Source organism: Rattus norvegicus, chromosome 18, assembly GCF_036323735.1.
Source record: "Rattus norvegicus strain BN/NHsdMcwi chromosome 18, GRCr8, whole genome shotgun sequence".
Lineage (NCBI taxonomy): Eukaryota > Metazoa > Chordata > Mammalia > Rodentia > Muridae > Rattus > Rattus norvegicus.
Genome location: NC_086036.1, coordinates 69,376,849 through 69,383,898, shown reverse-complemented (window position 1 = coordinate 69,383,898; position 7,050 = coordinate 69,376,849).

The following is a 7,050-nucleotide window of genomic DNA, read 5'->3' as shown; positions in this document are numbered from 1 at the left end:
ATGGTTTGGCTGGCATTTAGGTTTCTCTTTTGGTATCCTTCAGAGTACCTTTCCACGTCATAGACACTAGAACATGGGGTGAAGGCTCTATGTAGGCTTCTTGACCTCTTCATGTTCAGTGAGTTGTGTGGGTGTTTTCTTCAACAATGGGTTCTTGCCATCAGTTTGTGGAGAGCAACCTATTGTCTTGGCAACAACCCGTGTTGTTAGGGATTTCCACGGGAGCCCTTTGGCTGACAACTCATGGATGAAAACCCAGTTCTTGTATTGGAAGCTTCAGTTGGAGATTAGAGATGGCCGTTAGAGTTCTCTCTCCCTTAGTGTTTGCTAGGACTTCATTAGGATTGCCTTCATATAGAATAGGAAGTTTCCATTACAATAGGTTTTTGTGCCATCCCTCAGATGCCCTTCCATTCTAGGTGTCTCTTCTCTTGCCCTCTCTCAATCCCTCCCACTTCCTACCTGATACTTCCCATTCTCATTTCTCTCCCAATCCCTAATCAAGTCCACCCATAAAGTCTATTCCATCTTCTCCTCCTGGGAGATCCATGCATCCTCCCACTCTGTCCTTTCCTCTATGCCCAGCTTCTCTGGATCTGTGGATCGTGGCTCAGTTAACATTCAGTTAATGGCTAGTATCCATATAGAAGCAAGTGCAGAGGGAGAGCTAAACCTTCACAGAGGCAGACATGCCTGGGAAACCAGAAGAGACTGCACTCTGCACACATCTCTGACGCCAGAGGAAAACACCAAACGCCATCTGGAACCCTGGTGCACTGAAGCTCCTGGAAACGGCGGCGCAGATCTACCTGGTTGCTGCTGCCGCAGAGAGCTCGTGGGCAGCACCTCGAGAGCGAACTTGAGCCTCGGGACCACAGGTAAGACCAACTTTTCTGCTGCAAGTGACCTGCCTGGTGAACTCAAGACACAGGCCCACAGGAACAGCTGAAGACCTGTAGAGAGGAAAAACTACACGCCTGAAAGCAGAACACTCTGTCCCCATAACAGGCTGAAAGAAAACAGGAAAACAGGTCTACAGCACTCCTGACACACAGGCTTATAGGACAGTCTAGCCACGGTCAGAAATAGCAGAACAAAGCAACGCTAGAGATAATGTGATGGCGAGAGGCAAGCGCAGGAACCCAAGCAACAGAAACCAAGACTACATGGCACCATCGGAGCCCAATTCTCCCATCAAAACAAACATAGAATATCCAAACACACCAGAAAAGCAAGATCTAGTTTCAAAATCATATTTGATCATGATGCTGGAGGACTTCAAGAAAGACGTGAAGAACTCCCTTAGAGAAACACAGGAAAACATTAATAAACAAGTAGAAGCCTACAGAGAGGAATCGCAAAAATACCTGAAAGAATTCCAGGAAAACATAAATAAACAAGTAGAAGCCCATAGAGAGGAGACACAAAAATCCCTGAAAGAATTCCAGGAAAACATAAATAAACAAGTAGAAGCCCATAGAGAGGAGACACAAAAATCCCTGAAAGAATTCCAGGAAAACACAATCAAACATTTGAAGGAATTAAAAATGGAAATAGAAGCAATCAAGAAAGAACACATGGAAATAACCCTGGATATAGAAAACCAAAAGAAGAGACAAGGAGCTGTAGATACAAGCTTCACCAACAGAATACAAGAGATGGAAGAGAGAATCTCAGGAGCAGAAGATTCCATAGAAATCATTGACTCAACTGTCAAAGATAATGTAAAGCGGAAAAAGCTACTGGTCCAAAACATACAGGAAATCCAGGACTCAATGAGAAGATCAAACCTAAGGATAATAGGTATAGAAGAGAGTGAAGACTCCCAGCTCAAAGGACCAGTAAATATCTTCAACAAAATCATAGAAGAAAACTTCCCCAACCTAAAAAAAGAGATACCCATAGGCATATAAGAAGCCTACAGAACTCCAAATAGATTGGACCAGAAAAGAAACACCTCCCGTCACATAATAGTCAAAACACCAAATGCACAAAATAAAGAAAGAATATTAAAAGCAGTAAGGGAAAAAGGTCAAGTAACATATAAAGGCAGATCTATCAGAATCACACCAGACTTTTCGCCAGAAACTATGAAGGCCAGAAGATCCTGGACTGATGTCATACAGACCCTAAGAGAACACAAATGCCAGCCCAGGTTACTGTATCCTGCAAAACTCTCAATTAACATAGATGGAGAAACCAAGATATTCCATGACAAAACCAAATTTACACAATATCTTTCTACAAATCCAGCACTACAAAGGATAATAAATGGTAAAGCCCAACATAAGGAGGCAAGCTATACCCTAGAAGAAGCAAGAAATTAATCGTCTTGGCAACAAAACAAAGAGAATGAAAGCACACAAACATAACCTCGCATCCAAATATGAATATAACAGGAAGCAATAATCACTATTCCTTAATATCTCTCAACATCAATGGCCTCAACTCCCGAATAAAAAGACATAGATTAACAAACTGGATATGCAACGAGGACCCTGCATTCTGCTGCCTACAGGAAACACACCTCAGGACAAAGACAGACACTACCTCAGAGTGAAAGGCTGGAAAACAACTTTCCAAGCAAATGGTCAGAAGAAGCAAGCTGGAGTAGCCATTCTAATATCAAATAAAATCAATTTTCAACTAAAAGTCATCAAAAAAGATAAGGAAGGACATTTCATATTCATCAAAGGAAAAATCCACCAAGATGAACTCTCAATCCTAAATATCTATGCCCCAAATACAAGGGCACCTACATACGTAAAAGAAACCTTACTAAAGCTCAAAACACACATTGCACCTCACACAATAATAGTAGGAGATTTCAACACCCCACTCTCATCAATGGACAGATCATGGAAACAGAAATTAAACAGAGACGTAGACAGACTAAGAGAAGTCATGAGCCAAATGGACTTAACAGATATTTATATAACATTCTATCCTAAAGCAAAAGGATATACCTTCTTCTCAGCTCTTCATGGTACTTTCTCCAAAATTGACCATATAATTGGGCCTCAAAGATAGGAAAGATACAGAAAGATAGGAATAATCCCATGAGTGCTATCGGACCACCACGGCCTAAAACTGGTCTTCAATAACAATAGGGAAGAATGCCCACATATACGTGGAAATTGAACAATGCTCTACTCAATGATAACCTGGTCAAGGAAGAAATAAAGAAAGAAATTAAAAACTTTTTAGAATTTAATGAAAATGAAGGTACAACATACCCAAACTTATGGGACACAATGAAAGCTGTGCTAAGAGGAAAACTCATAGCGCTGAGTGCCTGCAGAAAGAAACAGGAAAGAGCATATGTCAGCAGCTTGACAGCACACCTAAAAGCTCTAGAACAAAAAGAAGCAAATACACCCAGGAGGAGTAGAAGGCAGGAAATAATCAAACTCAGAGCTGAAATCAACCAAGTAGAAACAAAAAGGACCATAGAAAGAATCAACAGAACCAAAAGTTGGTTCTTTGAGAAAATCAACAAGATAGATAAACCCTTAGCCAGACTAACGAGAGGACACAGAGAGTGTGTCCAAATTAACAAAATCAGAAATGAAAAGGGAAACATAACTACAGATTCAGAGGAAATTCAAAAAATCATCAGATCTTACTATAAAAGCCTATATTCAACAAACTTGAAAATCTGCAGGAAATGGACAATTTCTTAGACAAATACCAGGTACCGAAGTTAAATCAGGAACAGATAAACCAGTTAAACAACCCCATAACTCCTAAGGAAATAGAAGCAGTCATTAAAGGTCTCCCAACCAAAAAGAGCCCAGGTCCAGACGGGTTTAGTGCAGAATTCTATCAGACCTTCATAGAAGACCTCATACCAATATTATCCAAACTATTCCACAAAATTGAAACAGATGGATCACTACCGAATTCCTTCTATGAAGCCACAATTACTCTTATACCTAAACCACACAAAGACCCAACAAAGAAAGAGAACTTCAGACCAATTTCCCTTATGAATATCGACACAAAAATACTCAATAAAATTCTGGCAAACCGAATCCAAGAGCACATCAAAACAATCATCCACCATGACCAAGTAGGCTTCATCCCAGGCATGCAGGGATGGTTTAATATATGGAAAACCATCAACGTGATCCATTATATAAACAAACTGAAAGAACAGAACGACATGATCATTTCATTAGATGCTGAGAAAGCATTTGACAAAATTCAACACCCCTTCATGATAAAAGTCCTGGAAAGAATAGGAATTCAAGGCCCATACCTAAACATAGTAAAAGCCATATACAGCAAACCAATTGCTAACATTAAACTAAATGGAGAGAAACTTGAAGCAATTCCACTAAAATCAGGGACTAGACAAGGCTGACCACTCTCTCCCTACTTACTCAATATAGTTCTTGAAGTTCTATCCAGAGCAATCAGACAACAAAAGGAGGTCAAGGGGATACAGATCGGAAAAGAAGAAGTCAAAATATCACTATTTGCAGATGATATGATAGTATATTTAAGTGATCCCAAAAGTTCCACCAGAGAACTACTAAAGCTGATAACCAACTTCAGCAAAGTGGCTGGGTATAAAATTAACTCAAATAAATCAGTAGCCTTCCTCTACACAAAAGAGAAACAAGCCGAGAAAGAAATTAGGGAAACGACACCCTTCATAATAGACCCAAATAATATAAAGTACCTCGGTGTGACTTTCACTAAGCAAGTAAAAGATCTGTACAATAAGAACTTCAAGACACTGAAGAAAGAAATTGAAGAAGACCTCAGAAGATGGAAAGATCTCCCATGCTCATGGATTGGCAGGATTAATATAGTAAAAATGGCCATTTTACCAAAAGCGATCTACAGATTCAATGCAATCCCCATCAAAATACCAATCCAATTCTTCAAAGAGTTAGACAGAACAATTTTCAAATTCATCTGGAATAACAAAAAACCCAGGATAGCTAAAACTATCCTCAACAATAAAAGGACTTCAGGGGGAATCACTATCCCTGAACTCAAGCAGTATTACAGAGCAATAGTGATAAAAACTGCATGGTATTGGTACAGAGACAGACAGATAGACCAATGGAATAGAATTGAAGACCCAGAAATGAACCCACACACCTATGGTCACTTGATTTTTGACAAAGGAGCCAAAACCATCCAATGGAAAAACGATAGCGTTTTCAGCAAATGGTGCTGGTTCAACTGGAGGTCAACATGTAGTAGAATGTAGATCGATCCATGCTTATCACCCTGTACAAAGCTTAAGTCCAAGTGGATCAAGGACCTCCACAAACCAGATACACTCAAACTAATAGAAGAAAAACTAGGGAAGCCTCTGGAACACATGGGCACTGGAAAAAATTTCCTGAACAAAACACCAATGGCTTATGCTCTAAGATCAAGAATCGACAAATGGGATCTCATAAAACTGCAAAGCTTCTGTAAGGCAAAAGACACTGTGGTTAGGACAAAACGGCAACCAACAGATTGGGAAAAGATCTTTACCAATCCTACAACAGATAGAGGCCTTATATCCAAAATATACAAAGAACTCAAGAAGTTAGACCGCAGGGAGACAAATAACCCTATTAAAAATGGGGTTCAGAGCTAAACAAACAATTCACAGCTGAGGAATGCTGAATGGCTGAGAAACACCTAAAGAAATGTTCAACATCTTTAGTCATAAGGGAAATGCAAATCAAAATAACCCTGAGATTTCACCTCACACCAGTGAGAATGGCTAAGATCAAAAACTCAGGTGACAGCAAATGCTGGGGCGAGGATGCGGAGAAAGAGGAACACTCCTCCATTGTTGGTGGGGTTGCAGACTGGTACAACCATTCTGGAAATCAGTCTGGAGGTTCCTCAGAAAATTGGACATTGAACTGCCTGAGGATCCAGCTATACCTCTCTTGGGCATATACCCAAAAGATGCCCCAACATATAAAAAAGACACGTGCTCCACTATGTTCATCGCAGCCTTATTTATAATAGCCAGAAGCTGGAAAGAACCCAGATGCCCTTCAACAGAGGAATGGATACAGAAAATGTGGTACATCTACACAATGGAATATTACTCAGCTATCAAGAACAATGACTTTATGAAATTCGTAGGCAAATGGTTGGAACTGGAAAATATCATCCTGAGTGAGCTAACCCAATCACAGAAAGACATACATGGTATGCACTCATTGATAAGTGGCTATTAGCCCAAATGCTTGAATTACCCTAGATGCCTAGAACAAATGAAACTCAAGATGGATGATCAAAATGTGAATGCTTCACTCCTTCTCTAAAAGGGGAACAAGAATACCCTTGGCAGGGAATAGAGAGGCAAAGATTAAAACAGAGACTGAAGGAACACCCATTCAGAGCCTGCCCCACATGTGGCCCATACATATACAGCCACCCAATTAGACAAGATGGATGAAGCAAAGAAGTGCAGACCGACAGGAGCCGGATGTAGATTGCTCCTGAGAGACACAGCCTTAGAATACAGCAAATACAGAGGCGAATGCCAGCAGCAAACCACTGAACTGAGAATAGGACCCCCGTTGAAGGAATCAGAGGAAGAACTGGAAGAGCTTGAAGGGGCCCGAGACCCCATATGTACAATAATGCCAAGCAACCAGAGCTTCCAGGGACTAAGCCACTACCTAAAGACTATACATGGACTGACCCTGGGCTCTGACCTCATAGGTAGCAATGAATATCCTAGTAAGAGCACCAGTGGAAGGGGAAGCCCTGGGTCCTGCTAAGACTGAACCCCCAGTGAACTAGATTGTTGGGGGGAGGGCGGCAATGGGGGGAGGGTGGGGAGGGGGACACTCATAAGGAAGGGGAGGGGGAGGGGGATGTTTGCCCGGAAACCGGGAAAGGGAATAATACTTGAAATGTATATAAGAAATACTCAAGTTAATAAAAAAAAAGGAAATTAAAAAAAAAAAAAGAAGCAAGTGCATGCCCTTTATCTTTCTGGGTCTGGGTTACTTCACTCAGGACAATTTTTCTAGTTCTATCCATCTGCCTGAAATTTTTGTCAATTTTTTCTTT